The sequence below is a fragment of the Homalodisca vitripennis genome, unplaced genomic scaffold (genome assembly GCF_021130785.1).
Source record: "Homalodisca vitripennis isolate AUS2020 unplaced genomic scaffold, UT_GWSS_2.1 ScUCBcl_157;HRSCAF=1438, whole genome shotgun sequence".
NCBI classification, from domain to species: Eukaryota; Metazoa; Arthropoda; class Insecta; order Hemiptera; family Cicadellidae; genus Homalodisca; species Homalodisca vitripennis.
The window spans coordinates 111,001-128,514 of record NW_025776274.1 but is presented as its reverse complement, the minus strand read 5'-3'; positions in this window follow the sequence as shown (position 1 = coordinate 128,514).

Genomic DNA, 17,514 nt, shown 5'->3' with positions numbered 1-17,514 from the left:
GTATAGTATAGTAGACACAAACAAACGAAAAGAAAAACTTGCGAGTTTACAAGTGTAATAATAAACACATTTAACTGTCAAATTGGCGCCACCATTGCTTGTTGCCAAAACCTATTATAAAATTTCTCTTTTATGATATTTACTTTGAAAAGTATTTTTTCATTTCTTCTTGTTATAAGTGGTGTACATTCAGTATTCCAGAGCCAATTTTAATAGTTCAAGTACTCAACCTGGTTCTTGAATTTATTGGGAAAGTTTATCTGAGAAAAAAATAGTTTTGGGAGTTGTGGTAATGGTCGACATAGGAAAGTATCAATAGGGTTAAAAATATGAAAAAAATAATTGTTTTTCTAAAATTATATTTCTTAAACTTTACACACTAAAACTGACCCTCAGACAAGTAACTATGTTTGTAATTATATGTAGACATTTTAACTAACGATATCTCTCCCTTTTAATTTCCTGACAGTGATTAAAATATTACCTAAATGTCAGTATTAAGTATAAAGAGCCCGGAATAATTTTAAGGAAAGTTTCAGTTTTATATTTTGTATCTCGTTCTATGCTGTGTCGTTTTGATTCCACTAAGAGTAGCGTGGTTAACAATAGATTTATTCCAGGTCAACCAGTAAACTTAGATTGATTGTGTCATTTATAAGCTTTATATGAACACGCGTAGGTCATCCTGCGTTGTAACTGTATTATCTGATTCAACTAGACAATGTTGTAAGAGCTTTACTAGATGTTTATGTTTTAAAGCATTATTGTTAGTCCTTTCTTATTTGGATTAAATCAAAATATACAAAAGTTACAAGCGTTAACATTATATCATACAACTTAACAAAAGCCAGGTTTTTTGTCAACCAAAGAGTGTCATCCACTAGTTGATCATAGTGGAACAGAAGTTTGCTAATCAATAATGGGTTTTGGCTACTTTAGCTATCATTAAACTCCATATTAAGGGTAGTCTGAGTCAGAAATATATATTCAACGTCACCAAACCACAGGAAGAATACATGTGTTATTTACTGCGAAGCGCTCAAATTTTTTTCCTCAACCTTCTCCTATATAGCAGAGATTTGGGATAAATATACATTTGCTCCAAGGTCTCTACGGAAAGTTTGTTCTTCAATCTTTCCTTGTAAAAGAAACGGTCGAATCACATTAGTGCGAGATCACTAGCCGCTAATAGTGATCCCCGGCTTTTTCCCGAGACTTTGATGGGGTACTGACAAGGTTTGGTACATTTACCGGTTTAGTTTCCAAATCTCCTGTGATATCAGCCCATTTAAATTCGTTTTCCACTGCTGGGACTCAAATAAATATTCAATTACGAGTTGGTCCTCGTGTTGTCTCCTTTGACGTCACCAGGACGTTGGTAATGGTCGTAACTTCCGCTACCTGTGGTCGTGGCTAACTTCCAACACAGTATCAGTGAGAACAGGATAAAAATTATTAACAGAGGATATTATTAAGAATATTTAATAAAAGGAAAGATTCCATGAGGTTCATAAATCTATGAATTCCATTGTTAGAAAGTTACTACAAAAACGAAATTCACAATGGTTTCAATATCAACTCGCTTGGAATCGTTGTAAACTTGTCCGTTGTAGTTCAATGTTTAGCACCAGTCTTATCGTTTTAATCTTAATCTTATCATTTATATGGAATTCTTATCATATCAGATCTAAATATTAAAACAAAAGTATCTATAATAATTACGCCAGTGTAACGGCTTAACCTACATATATCAATAATTATTAACCAATCTAATAAGGGAGGGGGGTATTACATGATAGAATGGCGACTACCTGCTCAAGGACTAGCCCAAGTAATATGTAATGCTCTAACCTGGGTGCTTATAACAGCGTCATTGCAGCCATTGCTTTTGGTTCTAGTAACAGTGGTGAATGCAAGGCAAACTGTTTTAAGCACAGGCAGTCCCAATCCCTGCCAAGGTTGGTCATTTTAAATTCTTAAATTAAAAATTTAATAGATTTATATTACGTTGCCTTCTCTATATAGATCGGGAAGTTCTATCTCATATACATAGAAATTAAATTCATAACTATTTCAATATTTATTCGTGTTTAACCGTTTTTAACATAATCTTAATTAAAAGGTTAGTCCAATGTTTAGCTTTCGTCTTAAAATTTTTTACCTAGGGAACGAAAAAATTCATATCATATCCTAATATTATATCGAACTTATTTATAATAATATTGATAAGGTCTCTCAAGTCAGCACACTGTGCACTTTAAAGACTGGGTGGAATTGGATAAAAATCCTTCGTCAGACGTAACAACATTATATATGGGGTAGGCACTATATTAATATTACTTAAATTGCAACCGAGAATAGAATAAATTGCCTTTAAATATCAACCTCTTTGTTACATAAAATGCTCTTTTCTTGTTTAAATCTACACGGACTACAATAATATTTAAACATTATGTAATCTGAAACAATAAACGCTATAACCAAGTAACTATATTGTAAAGTTCAACTAGTCTCAGTGAGAATTTACGGATCTACATTATTCTCTTGTTGAGGAAGTGCATATTATCAGCGGTAGATTGCAGCACACGCGGCGTAACCTACATATATCAATAATTGTTAACCAATCTAATAAGGGAGGGGGTATTACATGATAGAATGGCGACTACCTGCTCAAGGACTAGCCCAAGTAAATATGTAATGCTCTAACCTGGGTGCTTATAACAGCGTCATTGCAGCCATTGCTTTTGGTTCTAGTAACAGTGGTGAATGCAAGGCAAACTGTTTTAAGCACAGGCAGTCCCAATCCCTGCCAAGGTTGGTCATTTTTAAATTCTTAAATTAAAAATTTAATAGATTTATATTACGTTTCCTTCTCTATATAGATCGGGAAGTTCTATCTCATATACATAGAAATTAAATTCATAACTCTTTCAATATTGTTCGTTTTGAACCGTTTTTCAACATAATCTTAATTAAAAGGTTAGTGCAATGTTTAAATTTTATACCTAGGGAACGTGAAATTCATATCATATCCTAATATTATATCAAACTATTTAATAATAATATTGATACGTCTCTCAAGTCAGCATACTGTGCACTTGAAAGACTGGGTGGAATTGGATAAAAAATCCTTCGTCAGACGTAACAACATTATATATGGGGTAGGCACTATATTAATATATACAGGGTGTATATTATGTCTGGAAACACCCAAATATATCCTTTAATAATTTAAATATAAATTTGAAACCTCTTAGAATCGTGATAGAGGTTGGGCATCTACTTTTTGGAACAATGTTTTGTTATGTCACACCAACGGGGGACGTCCTGCCGAGGGTATCGTGAAATATTCTTAATGGAAGCCTATACCTTGTGATACATAATTTTAAAGGTAATAGCTTACTGAATTGAATGCCACAAACCGCATCTCAAGGGAATTATTCTATCAGAAAATAGAGCATTTTTAGTATTGAAAATTTACTGATGTTCAACAATGTAATTTTTAACATGGTTCTTGCCACAACATGTGTTACACTAATTTTTTAGCATTTTTTTAAATGTTCAATTAAATAAAACAAAAATTTCATTTTAAGCTGGTTCTATTAGCACAAATTTGCCAGTTTTTATTACAGTACAATTATGGAAATACTTATGTTATTGATTTCTTATTACAAATAAAAAATAATGTATGCTGTTAGAAAAGTCTTACAACAAACGTTTTACCTGCATTTGGTGTCAAAGCAATTGTTCGAACTGTGTTCCTTCTACGGTTTGACAATGAGCCAATCTTGTGTAAAATGATTCGACAGAGTTGCCTAACATTTCTTCAGTTATCAAAGCAATCTCCTCTATAATCCTGTTTCTTAGGTCTTCCAAATTATGAGGCTTTCTTCTATAAACATTGGATTTTAAATGACCCCATAGGAAATAATCGATTGGTGACAAATCCGGAGATCTTGGAGGCCATTCGATTTCTCCTCTTCGGCCAATCCATTTATGAGGAAACCTTAAATCCAAATACTCTCTTACCTGTCTCCCATAATGGGGTCGAGCACCATCCTGCTGAAACCATACATTATCAAAGTATTCTCCTGATGCAATTTGAATAGCTGGGATTATTTCATTTTGGAGCAAATTGTAGTTAAGTTCGGCATTTAAATTTCCATTGATGAAAAAGGGTCCAACAATTTTGTTACCTAAAATTCCACACCATACGTTCAGTTTTTGTGGTTGCTGTGAATGGGAATCAGTAATCCAATGTGGGTTTTCACTAGCCCAGTAACGGCAATTGTGCCTGTTAACATTGCCATTTAGGAAAAAAGTTGCCTCATCAGAAAATAGTATGTTGGTCAGAAAATCTCTATTGTCATCACACTTGCGCATCACAAGTTCACAAAACTCAACTCTTCTGTCGTAATCATCCGCACTTAACTGTTGGACTAAATGAACTTTAAATGGTTTGTATTTATTAATTTTCAAAATCTTACTCACAGACATAGGGTGCATATCATGTTGCTGTGCAGCTTTTCTGAGCGATGTATGTGGGTCTTCAATAAATGTTTGCAAAACATCTAGTGCATGTTCTTCATCTGTTGCAGATTGTATCCTACCCGACTTTGGCCGATTACGTACACTCCCTGTCATTTCAAAACGCTCAATAGTTTTTGATATTGTTGAAACACTTATGGGATTCCTTTCTGGGAAAGTGTCATTAAACAAATTACAAACTTCCCGATAAGATCTTTGACGATCGCCATATCCTCGCATCATCAACAGAGTAATTCGTTCTCTTTCAGACAATTCCATTAAAATGCCAAATAAAAACTGAACTACTGTAATTAGATAACTTGTTGACAGCAATGCTTCAGAGACACTGATTAACTCGACAGGAATGATATGACCTTTGTCCATTTGTAATTCCCAAGCTTAGACCTGTCTAGTGAAAGCTCCATGCTCAACAAACTGAAACCTGTAGACCAGATGATTAATAACACAATAATGTTTCTCATAGGCTAGTGACCTTTGTCTCTTTAAACCTTCCTGCTGACTGGAAAACACCAAGTACAGATTCATAAGTAATCAGAGAAAGTGACTCATAAGTTTTATTCATTGTAATAAAAACTGGTAAATTTGTACTAATGAAACCAGCTTAAAAATAAATTGTTTATTTTATTTTAATTGAACATTTAAAAAATGCTAAAAAATTAGTGTAACACATTTTGTGGCAAGAACCATGTTAAAATTACATTGTTGAACATCAGTAAATTTTCAATACTAAAAATGCTCTATTTTCTGATAGAATAATTCCTTTGAGATGCGGTTTGTGGCATTCAATTCAGTAAGCCATTACCTTTAAAATTATGTATCACAAGGTATAGGCTTCCATTAAGAATATTCACGATACCCTCGGCAGGACGTCCCCCGTTGGTGTGACATAACAAAACATTGTTCCAAAAAGTAGATGCCCAACCTCTATCACGATTGTAAGAGGTTTCAAATTTATATTTAAATTATTAAAGGATATATTTGGGTGTTTCCAGACATAATATACACCCTGTATATGCCCTCGTCAGTACGGTTTCAGAAAGGGACGATCAACAATCGACGCGATTACGGAAGTACATAAAGCAGTTGAAAGAGCCGAGAGCCACAACCATTTCTCCCGCCGAGTAGTGCTTCTTGTTACGCTTGATGTCAAGAATGCCTTCAACTCGGCGAGATGGGTCGATATGTTGGATGCACTTCGTGACACCTTCCGAATTCCAACGTATCTGTTGCGGCTCATCGAGGACTACCTCCGTTCTAGGCGTCTGATATATGACACTCGAGACGGAGCGCGGACGGTGGAAGTCACCTCTGGTGCCGCGCAGGGTTCAATACTCGGCCCGGATCTCTGGAATATCGCTTATGACAGCCTCCTGAGATCCGAGATGCCAGAGGAAACCGTCTTGGTTGGGTACGCCGATGACGTTGCGGCTCTCATCGCCGCACGCAACGTTGAGCTGGCCCAGCTAAAGTTGAACCAGGTCATGCGAGTGGTCAACGCCTGGATGTCCGATCACGGTCTTTCGCTTGCTCTGAGCAAGACGGAGATCGTGATTCTCACAAAGAAAAGAATTGACACCGTCGTCCCGCTGCGAGTGGGAAGGGAAGTGGTCCAGTCAACGCGTGCCGCCAAGTACCTCGGAGTCATGGTGGACAATAAGTTTAGCTGGAGAGACCAGATCTTCCGTTCGGCGGACAAGGCTGCTAAGGTGGTCTCTTATCTTAGTAAGCTGATGGCCAATGTTGGGGGTCCTCGGTCCAGCAAAAGACGGTTATTGATGTCCGCAGTCCAGTCCGTACTCCTTTATGGGGCAGAGAGGTGTGGGCAGACGCTCTTACCAAGGAATGTTATAGGTTGCGACTCGCCCGGGTTCAGCGTCAAGCTGCGCTCCGGGTGTGTTCCGCCTATCGGACAGTATCCGAGCCTGCCGTCCTGGTGGTTGCCGGAGTCATCCCTGTCAAGCTCTTGGCAGGGGAGAGGAAGGCGATTTATCAGAGACAAGGCGAGATCGGCAAGGACGCAGCAAGATCCGAAGAGCGTGCCCGAACCTTCCAGCAGTGGCAACACAGCTGGGAGCACGAAACCCGAGGACGATGGACTGCGCGACTCATCGAGCAGGTTCAACCATGGGTCGAAAGGCGGCATGGCGAGGTGGATTACTACCTCACGCAGTTCCTGACAGGTCACGGCTATTTCAAGTCGTACCTGAACCGGATGGGCAAGACCGATTCACCGGATTGCATCTACTGCCCGGGCGTTCCCGACGACGCGGAACACACCTTCTTCCGCTGTCCGCGTTGGGAAAGGCCCCGCCTGGAGGCCACAAGAAAACTCGGGGTTTTTTCGGTGGATACGGTCTGCGAAAAGATAATGGAGGATGAGGGGAACTGGGATTGTTTGTCACAGTTCGTCCGGGGCATCCTCCTGGAAAAGAGACCCAATCTGGACCGCGAAGTGGCCCAGATCCCTTGACCGAGCGGCTGGATAAGGAGCGAGCCCCACGGGCTTAAGCCAAATTTAGGCCTAGCCTGAAGTAATGTGATAAACAATCCCAGGTTAGAATCCTAAAGAGTAGAGGAGGTTTTTTAGTGGGTAAACCCGTTTTTAGGGGAGTCCCACACTACAGGCTGGCCACCTGTGTGCGTAATTGCATTTTTACTGCCTCTCCCTCAAAAAAAAAAAAAAAAAAAAAAAAAACTATATTAATATTACTTAAATTGCAACCGAGAATAGAATAAGTTGCCTTTAAGTATCAACCTCTTTGTTACATAAAATGCTCTTTTTTTGTATCTACACGGACTACAATATACTTAAACATTATGTAATATGAAACAATAAACGCTATAACCAAGTAATTATACTGTAAAGTTCAACTAGTGTCAGTGAGAATTTACGGATCTACATTATTCTCTTGTTGAGGAAGTGCATATTATCAGCGGTAGATTGCAGCACACGCGGCGTAACCTACATATATCAATAATTATTAACCAATCTAATATGGGAGGGGGGTATTACATGTTAGAATGGCGACTACCTGCTCAAGGACTAGCCCAATTAATTATGTAATGCTTTAACCTGGGTGCGCATAGCAGTTTCACTGCAGCCATTTCTGTTCTTTCTAGTAACGGTGATGAATGCAAGGCAACTGTTTTAAGCACAGGCAGTCCCATTCCCGTCCAAGTTTGGTCATTTTCAAAACTTAAATTAACATTTTAATACATTTATTTGACATTCTCTTCTCTATATACGATCGGAAAGTCCTATCTCTTATACATAGAAACTAAATTCATTAATATTTAGTCGTATTTAACCTATTTTAACATAATCTTAACTAAAAGGTTAATCCAATATTTAGCATTCGTCTTAACGTTTTATACTTATGGAACGTGAAATTCCTATCATATCCTAATATTAGATCAAACTTATTTATAATAGTATTTCTACATGTCTTAAGTCAGCACATTGTGCAATTGAGTGATTTGGTACAATCATTGCAGAAATTTGTGTCAAATCGAAGAACGTATGGAGTAACCTATTTTTATTTATTACTTACATTAAAAGCGAGAACGGTGTACATTTTCTTTTAAAATCAAGCGGTCTTTCATAAAAAAAATACTTTTTTCTTGTATAAATGTACTCAAACTTCAATAATAGTTTAAAAATATATAATAACAATAATAAGGCAACATTAAACGCTGTTATCAAATATTTACACTTTAAAGTTCAATACGTCTTAGTGAGAATTTACGGATCTACATTCTTCTCTTGTCGAGGAAGTGCATGTTGTCTGCGGTAGATTTGCAGCACACGTGACGTAACCCACATATATAAATTAACCAATCTAATAAATGAGGGGAGTATTAAATGGTAAAAGAGTGACGACCTGCCCAAGGACTGGCCCTAGTACCATGGAATGCTCTAACCTGGGTGCTTATAACAGCGTCATTGCAGCCATTGCTCTTGGTTCTAGTAACAGTGGTGAATGCAAGGCATCTGTTTTAAGCACAGGCAGTCCCAATCCCTGCCAAGGTTGGTCATTTTAAATACTTAAATTAACATTTTAATACATTTATTTGACATTCTCTTCTCTATATGGGATCGGAAAGTTCCATCTCATATACATTTCCTTCGTGACGTATTTTCCGTCTGCATATTATTATCTGATTCTGATTTGTAATTTATTTCTGTTTCTGACTATTGATTGTTTTCAATATATCGTTTTTATGGTGTTGTAGGGTTTATTCTGCGTATCTTTCGGGCTTGGTTTACTTATTCAAACTTTTACTTTGCTTTCACAGTAATTTGCTTTAAATTTTGTGGGCAGAAACAATTTCAATTTGCAAAAGATAAAAGATTCTACTGACCAAAGCAAAATCAAAACCAAACAACAGTTGTTTCACAAAATATTTTTCTTACTACTAAAGTAACATCTAAATGTTCTGAACAAAGAGTGTCTACCTAAGTGACTGGACTTCAATAACATAAACGTGCTATGGAACAAATGTTACAGTATTGCTTTAATGTAACAGATTATGTTATTGTTTTTTGATTTTTTAATTACAGTTTTTTATGTGGGGTTTATGTCTTTTGAGGCTACGAAATATTCTTCACTTAATATAATATATACTTAGTTTTCCAATAAATATTCGTAATCACAAGATCCAGTGGACTCTACACACGTTATATGACGCATTACTTCAGAGACAATAAAAAACTTTAAATCGTTTGCAAAGGAATAATGTAATAAATAGAAACTTCTGTTCATTAAAGGAATTAAAGTAAGGCCGTATTAAAAATCACTGATAATTGTAACTTTCTCACGTTAAAATTTAGTTTATTTCAAACTTGCCGACTCGTTAAAACATAATATCACTTATTATGTCTTTTGATAATCAGACATTTTTACTCAGTTCAAAATAGAGAACAAATCTAAAAGTAGTTTTTTAGAATCTTACAGTAGCATACTAAGGTGAGTCTCCCTTTATATGAAATATATTATGTAACCTGGTTGGATCAAATGGTTTCTAGACTTGAACTCTGAACTAAACATGAACTCATATTGAACTGGAATTTTCATTAACTTCATAATAGCTTTGCCTATCAATCAGGAGGATATATCGATAACAAATTAAACTACTGACTTGAAGTGCGTGTCCTTGACTGGATATACCTCGTTCTATTTTTAGAGAAGCCGTTTCCGTTATATAATTATAATATTTAAGTATTAGGATTTTTTTACTTACTTGTTTATTGTATACTTTTAAATTCTGTTATAGAAGAAACACTAAGAGCTCAATTATTATTCATTACCTTTCTAATATTGCTTAGTCAGTTACAAAAGAATATACAAAAGATTGCACCAAAGACTTTCTCCAAAGCGTTTTTTTTTTTTTTTTTTTTACAATGGCAGACATAGTTTTGCACGCAATTAACATTACGTCACAAGCCTTGCCTATTGCCTAAAATTCCAACAGTGTCTGTTGCGGAGCATACAGTGAAATTTGTATGAGTACATGTAAGTAGAGTTCCTAAAAATTACCGAAGTGAAAGTACAAATAAATGTTTTGCTACTGTATAAATACAAAGTTGAGCAGAATTAAAAAACAACTAAAAAATGAATATAGCACTTTATTTCTCTTGATCATAAGTTCATATTTTAATTATTTGAATTCAGTACGTTACTCATAGAAATTAATTTTAGTTACACTGTAATTTTGAGCTAAGCTTTACATTGTTAACTCTTCACAGTAGTAGGCCTATTATTACTTCTTTCCATGCTTAGTTATAAGAGTATACCATATTACAAATTGCGAGTCTATATTACGATAATACACAGTTTTTATCCCTTTTCTTTTGTACGTCACAGATCCAGAACAGCACCTGACTATTTTCATCTTTTGTAAAGAGACTTTAAGTGATGGAGGAAATATTCCATGCAAATTCTCTCAAATCTTACCCTTCCCCACTAAAGCAGAATTTTTTATGGACAAATGTCTACTCCAATGACTGTTTGGTCACTCTGCCCGTGATAAAGAGACGGTGGATTGACATTAGCGAGGGATTGCTAGTGATTCCCAGCTCATTTCCCGAGGTCTGGCAGCGTCCTGACAGGGAATAGTGCACTTTCTAGCTTGGTCTCCGAACCTCCAGCGAGACGTCACTTCTATTTCGGATGCTGGAGCGCAGATGAGGACTCGACCGCGATTCGGACTGGCGATTAAGGTACTCATGTCGGCCTGCCTTGACGTCAGTCATTTCTTGCCTCAGTTTTTTCGTGGCCTGAAATCAAATCAAATCTTTAATTGCTCACAACAATTTATTCACATTGTATGGAAAACGTCATAATTATTTCTAAATTTTAAACTCTCATACCACACTACTACCACATTCAAACTTACATAATTTTTCATACACTCCAGTCTCATTTATTCTTCGCCAATCTCAACCCACTTCCAGCACTGGAGTCAGTCATCGAATTGGGCGGTCTTACAGTTAAACGTCAGAAATTCCTCAACGTTGTAGAATGCCTTTGACACCAGAAAACGCTTAAGACGAGCTTTTGACGCCTTGGGCGTTTGGGCGTTTTTCATTGATTTTGATAATCTGTTAATGAAATGAACACCTGCCTGCGACGGCAAGTGCTCATAAACCACCGTTCTGTGTCTTCCAGTTCGGTAGTTATCTCTGCCTCTAGTCTCATACCTGTGTATGTCACGTCCCCTGGTTAGGGCACATTTAGAAAAACAGAACAAAGATGTTTCTAAAATGTAGAGACTGGGCACAGTCAACAGTTGCAAATTTTTGAATGCTGTCCTGCACGACTTTCTGAAATTCAACTTTGCGATAGTACGAATCGCTTTTTTTGTAATTTGAACACCCTCAGGAAATTATTGCCTGCACAGGCCCCCCACAACACCACCCCATAGGAAAGGTGAGAGTGAATTAGCCCATAATACCTGACTGGGGCAATACCGGGCCAAGGACCTCAAAACATATATTCCTGAGGACAGTTTGGAACACACATGGTCAATGTGGTTATTCCATTTCAACCCTCGATCGAGGAGTATTCCAAGGAATTTTGCGGAGTAGTCTAATTCCAATATGGAATCTGCCAACATGACAACTGACCCACATTGGGAGTCCACTGGGCGCAGTGCGAAATTTAGCACGTTGGATTTCGAAGAATTCGTTTGAATGAGTAATAATGATTATATTAAGATCTTAAGATAAAATATTAAGATTAGGCCTCATTTATCTTTTTCAACATCATGATATTTAGTTTCTCCATCAAGACTATCTACATTGACAAAACTTATTGCGTAAAAATGTCACTAGTAATTAGAATAGCCAAGACGTTTTATTAAATTGTAATAGATTGTTTTTATTTAAATGATTCTTCCATCAGACATTTGAAGAAACCTTAATCCCACTTAGTTTAAAATATATCATATATACTATCTTTTAATTTTTCTGTGCAAAAGCAAAAGTTAAACCTGTGCTATCTCTAGCTTAGGTCCAAAGTTCAACGTCTTAGACAATTTGGCTACCGGAACTTATATACATATATATTCACTTTACACCACTACAATATTATCTGTGCTAAATATTAGTTTATTAATTTAATAATTATTTTTTTACTATTAATTTGAAATCATGTTTCAGCAGGCTATATTTCTTATCCTCAATGCGAGATGACATAGTACGGTAAGTATTTGGGACAATTCAGGTGTAAATTTAATGCCATTCTGAAACTACACTTTTAGTCAAATCTCAAGACTTTTAAAAGGTATTATAAATAAATCAGCCTACTAATTGATGTCATATTTGTGATTCGAGAGTTTTGTTCTGATTATTTTCAGGTGGCTTCGGTCCTGCGTTGGTTTGACGTCCCCTCTTTCACATAACAACATAACACTACTCCACGTGTGTTGCAAAACACACAAAGTATGAATGATGATTGAATGGAAAAGTGTGAAAGTATGCGTGCGTGTAGAACTACATATAACCGAAAACAATTATTCTTCACTACACAACATATTAAGGTAACTAAATTTATCTGCTTATTTTAAACTTAATATACATATTTGTTCCTTGAATGTTAACTTAATATTAAAAATATTTATTTAATGAAGGTATATTTCTATAATTATATTGGTATCGGGAACTATATGGTTTATCATGATACAGTAATACATGCTGTATTTTCTGATTGTTACAGGGTGATGCGGCCAATGCGGCAGGAAGTCGCCCCACTCACACTAATACACACACGACACATACACTAGGTAATGTATTGTTCTACTTTACATATTTAAACTAATTTGGTTAAAATTGTTGTTTCAGAATGGCACACTTATATTAATTGGTTTAGTATATGTTTACATGATAAGAGTTAATAATCTTAATATAATTAATATTACACATGATAGTAGTAATAATTTGGTAAATTAGATTGTAAGATAAATGTGAATCACTACCAAAAATTAATCGCACAGTCTTCCATACTTTATTTGTAAATATATGACCTGTTTGGTTTATCTTATTCCGTATGAACTTAGTACAGATGAAATTATTCTAGAATCACAGTGATTCAGGTTGCATTTTTTGTAATTTTTTATTTTTGGATACTCTTGAATTTCAAATTAGGGCTCGTAACAAGTTTGATAGTTTCTGTCTTACAATAATAGTGTTTGCGCGTTAGCAAACTTGCTACTATAAATTACAGGAATCCCGAAAGTTAAATGACAATAGAAAGTGTGCGATACATATATATATATATATATATATATATATATATATATATATATATATATATATATATATATATATACATATATATATATATATATATATACATATATATATATATATATATATTTATTTATTTATTTATTTACATTATGTAATTTGGTTACACACGAGTAACACAAGAAATAATATAACAGTTGGGAAAGCATTTTGCCTGCCTGAGTTTACTCAGTACGTGAATGTAATTTCAGCAGATTTAATAACACTTTTACAGTTTATAGTTATTGTACCAAAGATATCTTGGTGGGGCCATTAAGTAAATTTTTTTATCTATAATTTTTGCTATAGACGGTTGTTGTTTTTACTATATATGAGGAAGTCTTTTATTTCTAAACTTATGTTGATTGAAGCAAACAAGTAGGTTTTAAGCTCAGTCTTTCCATGATAACCTAATTGATTATATCTAAAATAATAGAGCATATATTTAATATAACATTACTTAATTTTTCCCTTGTTCATAAGAATGTTTTTTTATAGAATGAAATTCACTCTAGAGTTTACAATTGTTTCGAAAACTCATATTACAGTATTGCGATTCGTTATAGCATCTACACACAATTTGTAATATCTACTTTTAGCCTTTTATGTCTTAGTTCAAGAAAAGCAATTAACTTTATTGTCTTTTCTAAATTAGATTTTTTATGATGTGGGATATGTCCGACGCCGTTACAAAATCCTGGGATGACAGTTAAGCATTTCACATGTCCTCAAACATAGAGGTCACTTGGGATTTTAGTAGGAGCAGCAAAATGTTTGTAAAACCTTTGAGATAAGTGGCGGTCATTGGAATAAAATTACATGTCTGTAACTTATATTGATCTACACCATGTTCTAGGATTGCTAGTGGGGTGTCACATAAAGAAAAATATCAACGTATCATCTCTGAGGTCATTCTATACAATCAAACTATGAATAAGTACCAGTATTTGCATTCTATACTATCTTGTTAATCCATGACTGCATGTAACAAAGGAGTAATAATCTACCTCCCATTAAGTAAGATGAGTTGTGATCATCAAACGAAAATCAGTCTCCTCAAAATAATGAGAGGGCTTCATAGTACAATGCGACATCACAATTTGCGGCTGAAAAACCACGAAGGTTCATATTCGAAATCCATATTATATTATTTTATGCTATAAAATAAAAAGGATAAAGTGCCCTAGCATCACTGACGCCAACCTCAATATATGCTCTCCTTATTCTCTCAATTTACTAGGACGGATTCCATGTATCCCTGAGCAACTAGATGAGATTGATTACTCTTGGATTGGAAAACTCTTCAAACCAATCTCATCTAGTTGCTTTTCCCATATTTCAAAAGGCTTCGAAAGAGTTTTAGCGATCACTAAACAAGAGGTTTTATATTACTATTAATTTTCTCTGCAATCTACTTATTAAAGAACTTTTATCTCATTACATATATGATGCATTTTACTAAAAATGAACGCTCACAAGAATTTTTATTTGTAATAGCAATAATATAAATTTGTAATGACCAGAAAGCGACCTGTTCAACAGCTTATGATGGAACACCCTGTTTGTGTCGCTTCTTATAATAATTAATAAGAGTAGACGTTGTGATGTTCAAATTTCTGAGTGTTTTTTCCATCAAACAGAAGCAAAGATACAGTATTTAATTTTTACGAAGTACTATTTACATGTCACATATCTAAATAATAAATTAAAATTTTTTTTGTATAATGAGTGAGTTAATTCATATTATATTTTACTATACTGTGAAGTGTACACACTATTTACAACATGCTTTTCTGCAGGCACCTACTGAGAATCACATTATTTTAATATATAATATTAATAATAAGGTGGCGTTTGTCCTTTTTCTTATAGTTTAATAATTGTAATTCTTTCTCTTTACAAGCACTTGATGGAGGAACAAGGAGATGGAACTACAAAATATAAATTATCTTAATTGTGTTTAGCCTTAAGGGTTTTAGAAATCTTCTCCGGAGAAGAAAACTGAAGGGCCAAAGTTGGACTCAGCAGTTGTAAAAGGACCAACTTCGCCAACTCCGAGTCCACTTCTACCACTTACTTAATTTCTTTTTGTTTTGCTAACTAGAAAATATCCAATAATATGAGAGAATAGAGCAAAGTTTGCAGCTTAATTTAGCGTAACTCTTATAATTACTTATAATACATTAAATTTCTTGTATATTTTTTTACTATTTAACAATAATATTCTCCTCCTCCTAATAATTTTTAAGATTCATATGAAATAGCAATTCATTTATTTCTATGAGGTCTTGGTTTGCTACCAAATATGGTAAGAACCGTAGCTAGCTTATAAAAAACTTCATTAAAATTACAACTTAGGATATTCAATTATACACGAAAAATAAATTTTAAAAAGTTTTTGACGTTAAATTTTCAAGCATGAATGATTTATTATCCACACCACGACTGTAAAAACCATACAAAGAAAGAAAATAAGAAGATAAATATATCATATACGAGTACATTTAATGACTATCTTGGTAAATATTGCTACAAAATTAACAAATTATTATTTAATTATAACAGTTAACTTTTAAACAATATAAATTCATACATACGAAATTAAATATACAAATTTAGCCAACAAGTTAAAAACATATGAAGATTTGGTTTTAATTATTTATTTACTTCATTTCCCATAACCTACAAAAAGCACCTGTTGATGAATTCGTTGAATTCAAAATGTACATTGTACAAAATAAAACCTATAAAAAGTGTTAAATCGTGTATTATTGTATATTTATATCAAACACTTTTCGAGGCTACATCTATAATAAACAAAGAAATTCCTTTTAAGTGACACCTTCACACTCACACACTTCACACCGAAAAAATACAAGATTTCATTTGATGCATTAAGGAATCTATCCTCATGCCTTGGAAGGAATGTCTCAATCCCAATGTATCAAGCAAGAGATTGGTAATTTTCTATTCTAAATTCATTTTAAAAGTTAACAGATAATTATCTCCCTTATTTGTAATACACATTAGAACATCAACCCTAAAAGGCAATATCAAACAAATATTCATGTTTATCATAGTGAATAATAATTCATTATAGACATAAGTATAACATATTCAAATATGATTTAAGAATTTTGTTGAATTTTTGGTAATATTTGCCGTATAGACGGAACAATTCGTACATGCTCTTCTAACTCACGAGATCTGAGCCTGGAGGAAATACAAAAAGAAGACTAAGACAAGATTTTTGCTCATGTCCATCACGGACCTCGAGGACTATACTTCCAAGTTTAGAGAAGGGTACTATATAATATGTTGGTAAGATAACGTAATGTGAGGTCTCTGCCAACTACACCAGAGGCGCGCGCGCGCGCGCGCGCGCGCGTGTGTGTGTGTGTGTAAATGTGTGTATAACTTTTAAACGCGTAAACAGCAAAACGTATTGAAGATCATTAAATATACTTTCAGTAAGATTCTAAAGATCCAAAAATTGTATTAAATAATTATACGATATTTTAAAAATATTAATTTAAAAAAACCTAATTAGAACAAAAACTACGATCTTTGGTTCTTACAAATAAGCCTAATGAATTTAATTACTTAATTTACTTTTAATAGTTGTGTAATTTTTATCATTAATATTTACTTCATTTTATTAATGATGGTGAGTGTTAGGGAATATTTTTCCATCGGTCTTATGGGTATAAAAAATAGCAGAATAAATCGATTAGAAGACAACTTGAGTACAAGCATTTGGAAATTTAAAATTTAGTAATTGTAATGTTTGGATTGCATGTACAAATAAACATGATATAAAGAAACGTCAATGTTACAAAGCTCTTTCATACGATTTTATTTTAGCCCACACTTACCCTGTAGTACTCTCTGCTATGAAATTTAACTCAATACATAAAAATATAAATGTATCATATGGCGAGATATCACGAAAACCTGTGGGCTTTAGGTTTAGCATCAAACTTAATGTTTACATAGACAAGAATGGTGTGTATGGTAATGCATGTTCAACCATGAAATTCAGCTAAGTATTATTGAAGCATCAGCACGCAGTAGTATGACGTTTTCTGTATGATTGTTCGCCTGTCTATATGTCCGCGGGACGTCTCGAGAATAAAATGAGCTATGGTGTGCGCATGCGCATGCAACACCAGCGAAGCCTG